Raw genomic sequence first — 12,605 nt, 5'->3', positions numbered from 1 at the left:
CACACTCGTACACACTGAGAATCAGACTCACACTCGTACACACTGAGAGTCAGACTCACACTCATACACACTGAGAGTCAGACTCACACTCGTACACACTGAGTCACTCACACTCGTGCACACTGAGAGTCAGAGTCACACTCGTACACACTGAGAGTCAGACTCACACTCGTGCACACTGAGAGTCAGACTCACACTCGTACACACACTGAGTCAGTCACACTCGTACACACACTGAGTCAGACTCACACTCGTACACACACTGAGAGTCAGACTCACACTCGTACACACTGAGAGTCAGACTCACACTCGTACACACTGAGTCAGGCTCACACTCGTACACACTGAGAGTCAGACACACTCGTACACACTGAGAGTCAGAGTCACACTCGTACACACTGAGAGTCAGACTCACACTCGTACACACTGAGAGTCAGACTCACACTCGTACACACTGAGAGTCAGACTCACACTCGTACACACTGAGTCAGGCTCACACTCGTACACACTGAGAGTCAGACTCACACTCGTGCACACTGAGAGTCAGAGTCACACTCGTACACACTGAGAGTCAGACTCACACTCGTACACACTGAGAGTCAGACTCACACTCGTACACACTGAGTCAGGCTCACACTCGTACACACTGAGTCAGACTCACACTCGTACACACTGAGAGTCAGACTCACACTCGTGCACACTGAGAGTCAGAGTCACACTCGCACACACACTGAGTCAGTCACACTCGTACACACTGAGAGTTCAGACTCACACTCGTACACACTGAGAGTCAGACTCACACTCGTACACACTGAGAGTCAGACTCACACTCGTACACACACTGAGTCAGACTCACACTCGTACACACACTGAGTCAGACTCACACTCGTACACACTGAGAGTCAGACTCACACTCGTGCACACTGAGAGTCAGACTCACACTCGTACACACACTGAGTCAGAGTCACACTCGTACACACACTGAGTCAGAGTCACACTCGTACACACACTGAGAGTCAGAGTCACACTCGTACACACACTGAGAGTCAGAGTCACACTCGTACACACTGAGAGTCAGAGTCACACTCGTACACACACTGAGTCAGAGTCACACTCGTACACACACTGAGTCAGAGTCACACTCGTACACACACTGAGTCAGAGTCGCACTCGTACACACTGAGAGTCACTCACACTCGTACACACTGAGAGTCAGAGTCACACTCGTACACACACTGAGTCAGACTCACACTCGTACACACACTGAGAGTCAGACTCACACTCGTACACACTGAGTCAGGCTCACACTCGTACACACTGAGAGTCAGACTCACACTCGTACACACTGAGAGTCAGACTCACACTCGTGCACACTGAGAGTCAGACTCACACTCGTACACACTGAGAGTCAGACTCACACTCGTACACACTGAGAGTCAGACTCACACTCGTACACACTGAGTCAGGCTCACACTCGTACACACTGAGTCAGACTCACACTCGTACACACTGAGAGTCAGACTCACACTCGTGCACACTGAGAGTCAGAGTCACACTAATACACACACTGAGTCAGAGTCACACTCGTACACACACTGAGAGTCAGAGTCACACTCGTACACACTGAGAGTCAGAGTCACACTCGTACACACACTGAGTCAGACTCACACTCGTACACACACTGAGAGTCAGACTCACACTCGTACACACACTGAGAGTCAGACTCACACTCGTACACACTGAGAGTCAGACTCACACTCGTACACACTGAGAGTCAGAGTCACACTCGTACACACTGAGAGTCAGACTCACACTCGTACACACTGAGAGTCAGACTCACACTCGTACACACTGAGTGTCAGACTCACACTCGTACACACTGAGTCAGGCTCACACTCGTGCACACTGAGAGTCAGACTCACACTCGTGCACACTGAGAGTCAGACTCACACTCGTACACACTGAGAGTCAGACTCACACTCGTACACACTGAGTCAGGCTCACACTCGTACACACACTGAGAGTCAGACTCACACTCGTACACACTGAGTCAGGCTCACACTCGTACACACTGAGAGTCAGACTCACACTCGTACACACTGAGAGTCAGAGTCACACTCGTACACACTGAGAGTCAGACTCACACTCGTACACACTGAGAGTCAGACTCACACTCGTACACACTGAGAGTCAGACTCACACTCGTACACACTGAGTCAGGCTCACACTCGTACACACTGAGAGTCAGACTCACACTCGTGCACACTGAGAGTCAGAGTCACACTCGTACACACTGAGAGTCAGACTCACACTCGTACACACTGAGAGTCAGACTCACACTCGTACACACTGAGTCAGGATCACACTCGTACACACTGAGTCAGACTCACACTCGTACACACTGAGAGTCAGACTCACACTCGTGCACACTGAGAGTCAGAATCACACTCGTACACACACTGAGTCAGTCACACTCGTACACACTGAGAGTCAGACTCACACTCGTACACACTGAGAGTCAGACTCACACTCGTACACACTGAGAGTCAGACTCACACTCGTACACACTGAGAGTCACTCACACTCGTGCACACTGAGAGTCAGAGTCACACTCGTACACACTGAGAGTCAGACTCACACTCGTGCACACTGAGAGTCAGACTCACACTCGTACACACTGAGAGTCAGACTCACACTCGTGCACACTGAGAGTCAGACTCACACTCGTACACACACTGAGTCAGGCTCACACTCGTACACACACTGAGTCAGACTCACACTCGTGCACACTGAGAGTCAGACTCACACTCGTGCACACTGAGAGTCAGACTCACACTCGTACACACACTGAGTCAGACTCACACTCGTACACACACTGAGTCAGACTCACACTCGTACACACTGAGAGTCAGACTCACACTCGTACACACTGAGAGTCAGACTCACACTCGTACACACTGAGAGTCAGACTCACACTCGTGCACACTGAGAGTCAGACTCACACTCGTACACACTGAGAGTCAGACTCACACTCGTACACACACTGAGTCAGACTCACACTCGTACACACACTGAGTCAGGCTCACACTCGTACACACTGAGAGTCAGACTCACACTCGTACACACTGAGAGTCAGAGTCACACTCGTACACACTGAGAGTCAGACTCACACTCGCACACACTGAGAGTCAGACTCACACTCGTACACACTGAGAGTCAGACTCACACTCGTACACACTGAGAATCAGACTCACACTCGTACACACTGAGTCAGGCTCACACTCGTACACACTGAGAGTCAGACTCACACTCGTGCACACTGAGAGTCAGAGTCACACTCGTACACACTGAGAGTCAGACTCTCACTCGTACACACTGAGAGTCAGACTCACACTCGTACACACTGAGTCAGGCTCACACTCGTACACACTGAGAGTCAGACTCACACTCGTACACACTGAGAGTCAGAGTCACACTCGTACACACTGAGAGTCAGACTCACACTCGTACACACTGAGAGTCAGACTCACACTCGTACACACTGAGAGTCAGACTCACACTCGTACACACTGAGAATCAGACTCACACTCGTACACACTGAGTCAGGCTCACACTCGTACACACTGAGAGTCAGACTCACACTCGTGCACACTGAGAGTCAGAGTCACACTCGTACACACTGAGAGTCAGACTCACACTCGTACACACTGAGAGTCAGACTCACACTCGTACACACTGAGTCAGGCTCACACTCGTACACACTGAGAGTCAGACTCACACTCGTACACACTGAGAGTCAGAGTCACACTCGTACACACTGAGAGTCAGACTCACACTCGTACACACTGAGAGTCAGACTCACACTCGTACACACTGAGAGTCAGACTCACACTCGTATACACTGAGAGTCAGACTCACACTCGTACACACTGAGAGTCAGACTCACACTCGTACACACTGAGTCAGGCTCACACTCGTAAACACTGAGAGTCAGACTCACACTCGTGCACACTGAGAGTCAGAGTCACACTCGTACACACTGAGAGTCAGACTCACACTCGTACACACTGAGAGTCAGACTCACACTCGTACAAACTGAGTCAGGCTCACACTCGTACACACTGAGTCAGACTCACACTCGTACACACTGAGAGTCACTCACACTCGTGCACACTGAGAGTCAGGGTCACACTCGTACACACTGAGAGTCAGACTCACACTCGTGCACACTGAGAGTCAGACTCACACTCGTACACACTGAGAGTCAGACTCACACTCGTGCACACTGAGAGTCAGACTCACACTCGTACACACACTGAGTCAGGCTCACACTCGTACACACACTGAGTCAGACTCACACTCGTGCACACTGAGAGTCAGACTCACACTCGTGCACACTGAGAGTCAGACTCACACTCGTACACACACTGAGTCAGACTCACACTCGTACACACACTGAGTCAGACTCACACTCGTACACACTGAGAGTCAGACTCACACTCGTACACACTGAGAGTCAGACTCACACTCGTACACACTGAGAGTCAGACTCACACTCGTGCACACTGAGAGTCAGACTCACACTCGTACACACTGAGAGTCAGACTCACACTCGTACACACACTGAGTCAGACTCACACTCGTACACACACTGAGTCAGGCTCACACTCGTACACACTGAGAGTCAGACTCACACTCGTACACACTGAGAGTCAGAGTCACACTCGTACACACTGAGAGTCAGACTCACACTCGTACACACTGAGAGTCAGACTCACACTCGTACACACTGAGAGTCAGACTCACACTCGTACACACTGAGAATCAGACTCACACTCGTACACACTGAGTCAGGCTCACACTCGTACACACTGAGAGTCAGACTCACACTCGTGCACACTGAGAGTCAGAGTCACACTCGTACACACTGAGAGTCAGACTCACACTCGTACACACTGAGAGTCAGACTCACACTCGTACACACTGAGTCAGGCTCACACTCGTACACACTGAGAGTCAGACTCACACTCGTACACACTGAGAGTCAGAGTCACACTCGTACACACTGAGAGTCAGACTCACACTCGTACACACTGAGAGTCAGACTCACACTCGTACACACTGAGAGTCAGACTCACACTCGTACACACTGAGAATCAGACTCACACTCGTACACACTGAGTCAGGCTCACACTCGTACACACTGAGAGTCAGACTCACACTCGTGCACACTGAGAGTCAGAGTCACACTCGTACACACTGAGAGTCAGACTCACACTCGTACACACTGAGAGTCAGACTCACACTCGTACACACTGAGTCAGGCTCACACTCGTACACACTGAGAGTCAGACTCACACTCGTACACACTGAGAGTCAGAGTCACACTCGTACACACTGAGAGTCAGACTCACACTCGTACACACTGAGAGTCAGACTCACACTCGTACACACTGAGAGTCAGACTCACACTCGTATACACTGAGAGTCAGACTCACACTCGTACACACTGAGAGTCAGACTCACACTCGTACACACTGAGTCAGGCTCACACTCGTACACACTGAGAGTCAGACTCACACTCGTGCACACTGAGAGTCAGAGTCACACTCGTACACACTGAGAGTCAGACTCACACTCGTACACACTGAGAGTCAGACTCACACTCGTACACACTGAGAGTCAGACTCACACTCGTACACACTGAGAATCAGACTCACACTCGTACACACTGAGTCAGGCTCACACTCGTACACACTGAGAGTCAGACTCACACTCGTGCACACTGAGAGTCAGAGTCACACTCGTACACACTGAGAGTCAGACTCACACTCGTACACACTGAGAGTCAGACTCACACTCGTACACACTGAGTCAGGCTCACACTCGTACACACTGAGAGTCAGACTCACACTCGTACACACTGAGAGTCAGAGTCACACTCGTACACACTGAGAGTCAGACTCACACTCGTACACACTGAGAGTCAGACTCACACTCGTACACACTGAGAGTCAGACTCACACTCGTACACACTGAGAATCAGACTCACACTCGTACACACTGAGTCAGGCTCACACTCGTACACACTGAGAGTCAGACTCACACTCGTGCACACTGAGAGTCAGAGTCACACTCGTACACACTGAGAGTCAGACTCACACTCGTACACACTGAGAGTCAGACTCACACTCGTACACACTGAGTCAGGCTCACACTCGTACACACTGAGAGTCAGACTCACACTCGTACACACTGAGAGTCAGAGTCACACTCGTACACACTGAGAGTCAGACTCACACTCGTACACACTGAGAGTCAGACTCACACTCGTACACACTGAGAGTCAGACTCACACTCGTATACACTGAGAGTCAGACTCACACTCGTACACACTGAGAGTCAGACTCACACTCGTACACACTGAGTCAGGCTCACACTCGTACACACTGAGAGTCAGACTCACACTCGTGCACACTGAGAGTCAGAGTCACACTCGTACACACTGAGAGTCAGACTCACACTCGTACACACTGAGAGTCAGACTCACACTCGTACAAACTGAGTCAGGCTCACACTCGTACACACTGAGTCAGACTCACACTCGTACACACTGAGAGTCAGACTCACACTCGTGCACACTGAGAGTCAGAGTCACACTCGTACACACACTGAGTCAGTCACACTCGTACACACTGAGAGTCAGACTCACACTCGTACACACTGAGAGTCAGACTCACACTCGTACACACTGAGAGTCAGACTCACACTCGTACACACTGAGAGTCAGACTCACACTCGTACACACTGAGAGTCACTCACACTCGTGCACACTGAGAGTCAGACTCACACTCGTACACACACTGAGTCAGACTCACACTCGTGCACACTGAGAGTCAGACTCACACTCGTGCACACTGAGAGTCAGACTCACACTCGTACACACTGAGTCAGGCTCACACTCGTACACACACTGAATCAGACTCACACTCGTGCACACTGAGAGTCAGACTCACACTCGTGCACACTGAGAGTCAGACTCACACTCGTACACACACTGAGTCAGACTCACACTCGTACACACACTGAGTCAGACTCACACTCGTACACACTGAGAGTCAGACTCACACTCGTACACACTGAGAGTCAGACTCACACTCGTGCACACTGAGAGTCAGACTCACACTCGTACACACACTGAGTCAGACTCACACTCGTACACACACTGAGTCAGACTCACACTCGTACACACTGAGAGTCAGACTCACACTCGTGCACACTGAGAGTCAGACTCACACTCGTACACACTGAGAGTCAGACTCACACTCGTACACACTGAGTCAGGCTCACACTCGTACACACTGATAGTCAGACTCAAACTCGTGCACACTGAGAGACAGACTCACACTCGTGCACACTGAGAGTCAGACTCACACTCGTGCACACTGAGAGTCAGACTCACACTCGTACACACACTGAGTCAGAGTCACACTCGTACACACACTGAGTCAGAGTCACACTCGTACACACTGAGAGTCACTCACACTCGTACACACACTGAGAGTCAGAGTCACACTCGTACACACACTGAGAGTCAGACTCACACTCGTACACACTGAGTCAGGCTCACACTCGTACACACTGAGAGTCAGACTCACACTCGTACACACTGAGAGTCAGACTCACACTCGTACACACTGAGAGTCAGACTCACACTCGTATACACTGAGAGTCAGACTCACACTCGTGCACACTGAGAGTCAGAGTCACACTCGTACACACTGAGAGTCAGACTCACACTCGTACACACTGAGAGTCAGACTCACACTCGTACACACTGAGTCAGGCTCACACTCGTACACACTGAGTCAGACTCACACTCGTACACACTGAGAGTCAGACTCATACTCGTGCACACTGAGAGTCAGAGTCACACTCGTACACACACTGAGTCAGAGTCACACTCGTACACACACTGAGAGTCAGAGTCACACTCGTACACACTGAGAGTCAGAGTCACACTCGTACACACACTGAGTCAGAGTCACACTCGTACACACACTGAGAGTCAGACTCACACTCGTACACACTGAGTCAGGCTCACACTCGTACACACTGAGAGTCAGACTCACACTCGTACACACTGAGAGTCAGAGTCACACTCGTACACACTGAGAGTCAGACTCACACTCGTACACACTGAGCGTCAGACTCACACTCGTACACACTGAGAGTCAGACTCACACTCGTACACACTGAGTCAGGCTCACACTCGTACACACTGAGAGTCAGACTCACACTCGTGCACACTGAGAGTCAGAGTCACACTCGTACACACTGAGAGTCAGACTCACACTCGTACACACTGAGAGTCAGACTCACACTCGTACACACTGAGTCAGGCTCACACTCGTACACACTGAGTCAGACTCACACTCGTACACACTGAGAGTCAGACTCACACTCGTGCACACTGAGAGTCAGAGTCACACTCGTACACACACTGAGTCAGTCACACTCGTACACACTGAGAGTCAGACTCACACTCGTACACACTGAGAGTCAGACTCACACTCGTACACACTGAGAGTCAGACTCACACTCGTACACACTGAGAGTCAGACTCACACTCGTACACACAGAGTCACTCACACTCGTGCACACTGAGAGTCAGAGTCACACTCGTACACACTGAGAGTCAGACTCACACTCGTGCACACTGAGAGTCAGACTCACACTCGTACACACACTGAGTCAGAGTCACACTCGTACACACACTGAGTCAGACACACTCGTACACACACTGAGAGTCAGACTCACACTCGTACACACTGAGAGTCAGACTCACACTCGTACACACTGAGTCAGGCTCACACTCGTACACACTGAGAGTCAGACTCACACTCGTACACACTGAGAGTCAGAGTCACACTCGTACACACTGAGAGTCAGACTCACACTCGTACACACTGAGTCAGACTCACACTCGTAGACACTGAGAGTCAGACTCACACTCGTACACACTGAGTCAGGCTCACACTCGTACACACTGAGAGTCAGACTCACACTCGTGCACACTGAGAGTCAGAGTCACACTCGTACACACTGAGAGTCAGAGTCACACTCGTACACACTGAGAGTCAGACTCACACTCGTACACACTGAGTCAGGCTCACACTCGTACACACACTGAGTCAGACTCACACTCGTACACACTGAGAGTCAGACTCACACTCGTGCACACTGAGAGTCAGAGTCACACTCGTACACACACTGAGTCAGTCACACTCGTACACACTGAGAGTTCAGACTCACACTCGTACACACTGAGAGTCAGACTCACACTCGTACACACTGAGAGTCAGACTCACACTCGTACACACACTGAGTCAGACTCACACTCGTACACACACTGAGTCAGACTCACACTCGTACACACTGAGAGTCAGACTCACACTCGTGCACACTGCGAGTCAGACTCACACTCGTACACACTGAGAGTCAGACTCACACTCGTACACACTGAGTCAGGCTCACACTCGTACACACTGAGAGTCAGACTCAAACTCGTGCACACTGAGAGTCAGACTCACACTCGTACACACACTGAGTCAGACTCACACTCGTGCACACTGAGAGTCAGACTCACACTCGTACACACTGAGTCAGGCTCACACTCGTACACACACTGAATCAGACTCACACTCGTGCACACTGAGAGTCAGACTCACACTCGTGCACACTGAGAGTCAGACTCACACTCGTACACACACTGAGTCAGACTCACACTCGTACACACACTGAGTCAGACTCACACTCGTACACACTGAGAGTCAGACTCACACTCGTACACACTGAGAGTCAGACTCACACTCGTGCACACTGAGAGTCAGACTCACACTCGTACACACTGAGAGTCAGACTCACACTCGTACACACACTGAGTCAGACTCACACTCGTACATACACTGAGTCAGACTCACACTCGTACACACTGAGAGTCAGACTCACACTCGTGCACACTGAGAGTCAGACTCACACTCGTACACACTGAGAGTCAGACTCACACTCGTACACACTGAGTCAGGCTCACACTCGTACACACTGATAGTCAGACTCAAACTCGTGCACACTGAGAGACAGACTCACACTCGTGCACACTGAGAGTCAGACTCACACTCGTGCACACTGAGAGTCAGACTCACACTCGTACACACACTGAGTCAGAGTCACACTCGTACACACACTGAGTCAGAGTCACACTCGTACACACTGAGAGTCACTCACACTCGTACACACACTGAGAGTCAGAGTCACACTCGTACACACACTGAGAGTCAGACTCACACTCGTACACACTGAGTCAGGCTCACACTCGTACACACTGAGAGTCAGACTCACACTCGTACACACTGAGAGTCAGACTCACACTCGTACACACTGAGAGTCAGACTCACACTCGTATACACTGAGAGTCAGACTCACACTCGTGCACACTGAGAGTCAGAGTCACACTCGTACACACTGAGAGTCAGACTCACACTCGTACACACTGAGAGTCAGACTCACACTCGTACACACTGAGTCAGGCTCACACTCGTACACACTGAGTCAGACTCACACTCGTACACACTGAGAGTCAGACTCATACTCGTGCACACTGAGAGTCAGAGTCACACTCGTACACACACTGAGTCAGAGTCACACTCGTACACACACTGAGAGTCAGAGTCACACTCGTACACACTGAGAGTCAGAGTCACACTCGTACACACACTGAGTCAGAGTCACACTCGTACACACACTGAGAGTCAGACTCACACTCGTACACACTGAGTCAGGCTCACACTCGTACACACTGAGAGTCAGACTCACACTCGTACACACTGAGAGTCAGAGTCACACTCGTACACACTGAGAGTCAGACTCACACTCGTACACACTGAGCGTCAGACTCACACTCGTACACACTGAGAGTCAGACTCACACTCGTACACACTGAGTCAGGCTCACACTCGTACACACTGAGAGTCAGACTCACACTCGTGCACACTGAGAGTCAGAGTCACACTCGTACACACTGAGAGTCAGACTCACACTCGTACACACTGAGAGTCAGACTCACACTCGTACACACTGAGTCAGGCTCACACTCGTACACACTGAGTCAGACTCACACTCGTACACACTGAGAGTCAGACTCACACTCGTGCACACTGAGAGTCAGAGTCACACTCGTACACACACTGAGTCAGTCACACTCGTACACACTGAGAGTCAGACTCACACTCGTACACACTGAGAGTCAGACTCACACTCGTACACACTGAGAGTCAGACTCACACTCGTACACACTGAGAGTCAGACTCACACTCGTACACACAGAGTCACTCACACTCGTGCACACTGAGAGTCAGAGTCACACTCGTACACACTGAGAGTCAGACTCACACTCGTGCACACTGAGAGTCAGACTCACACTCGTACACACACTGAGTCAGAGTCACACTCGTACACACACTGAGTCAGACACACTCGTACACACACTGAGAGTCAGACTCACACTCGTACACACTGAGAGTCAGACTCACACTCGTACACACTGAGTCAGGCTCACACTCGTACACACTGAGAGTCAGACTCACACTCGTACACACTGAGAGTCAGAGTCACACTCGTACACACTGAGAGTCAGACTCACACTCGTACACACTGAGTCAGACTCACACTCGTAGACACTGAGAGTCAGACTCACACTCGTACACACTGAGTCAGGCTCACACTCGTACACACTGAGAGTCAGACTCACACTCGTGCACACTGAGAGTCAGAGTCACACTCGTACACACTGAGAGTCAGAGTCACACTCGTACACACTGAGAGTCAGACTCACACTCGTACACACTGAGTCAGGCTCACACTCGTACACACTGAGTCAGACTCACACTCGTACACACTGAGAGTCAGACTCACACTCGTGCACACTGAGAGTCAGAGTCACACTCGTACACACACTGAGTCAGTCACACTCGTACACACTGAGAGTTCAGACTCACACTCGTACACACTGAGAGTCAGACTCACACTCGTACACACTGAGAGTCAGACTCACACTCGTACACACACTGAGTCAGACTCACACTCGTACACACACTGAGTCAGACTCACACTCGTACACACTGAGAGTCAGACTCACACTCGTGCACACTGCGAGTCAGACTCACACTCGTACACACTGAGAGTCAGACTCACACTCGTACACACTGAGTCAGGCTCACACTCGTACACACTGAGAGTCAGACTCAAACTCGTGCACACTGAGAGTCAGACTCACACTCGTACACACACTGAGTCAGACTCACACTCGTGCACACTGAGAGTCAGACTCACACTCGTACACACTGAGTCAGGCTCACACTCGTACACACACTGAATCAGACTCACACTCGTGCACACTGAGAGTCAGACTCACACTCGTGCACACTGAGAGTCAGACTCACACTCGTACACACACTGAGTCAGACTCACACTCGTACACACACTGAGTCAGACTCACACTCGTACACACTGAGAGTCAGACTCACACTCGTACACACTGAGAGTCA

At 50.8% G+C, this 12,605-nt stretch overlaps 1 protein-coding gene across 1 annotated transcript in view; it reads right to left on the bottom strand.

The window, feature by feature from the left end:
* The window catches only part of QTRT1 (queuine tRNA-ribosyltransferase catalytic subunit 1), a 94,965-nt gene that overhangs the window by 63,309 nt on the left and 19,051 nt on the right, over window positions 1–12,605 (bottom strand). The window lies entirely within an intron of this gene.

Source organism: Lampetra fluviatilis, chromosome 4 (assembly GCF_964198595.1).
Source record: "Lampetra fluviatilis chromosome 4, kcLamFluv1.1, whole genome shotgun sequence".
Lineage (NCBI taxonomy): Eukaryota > Metazoa > Chordata > Hyperoartia > Petromyzontiformes > Petromyzontidae > Lampetra > Lampetra fluviatilis.
This window is presented reverse-complemented; position numbering and strand designations above follow the sequence as displayed.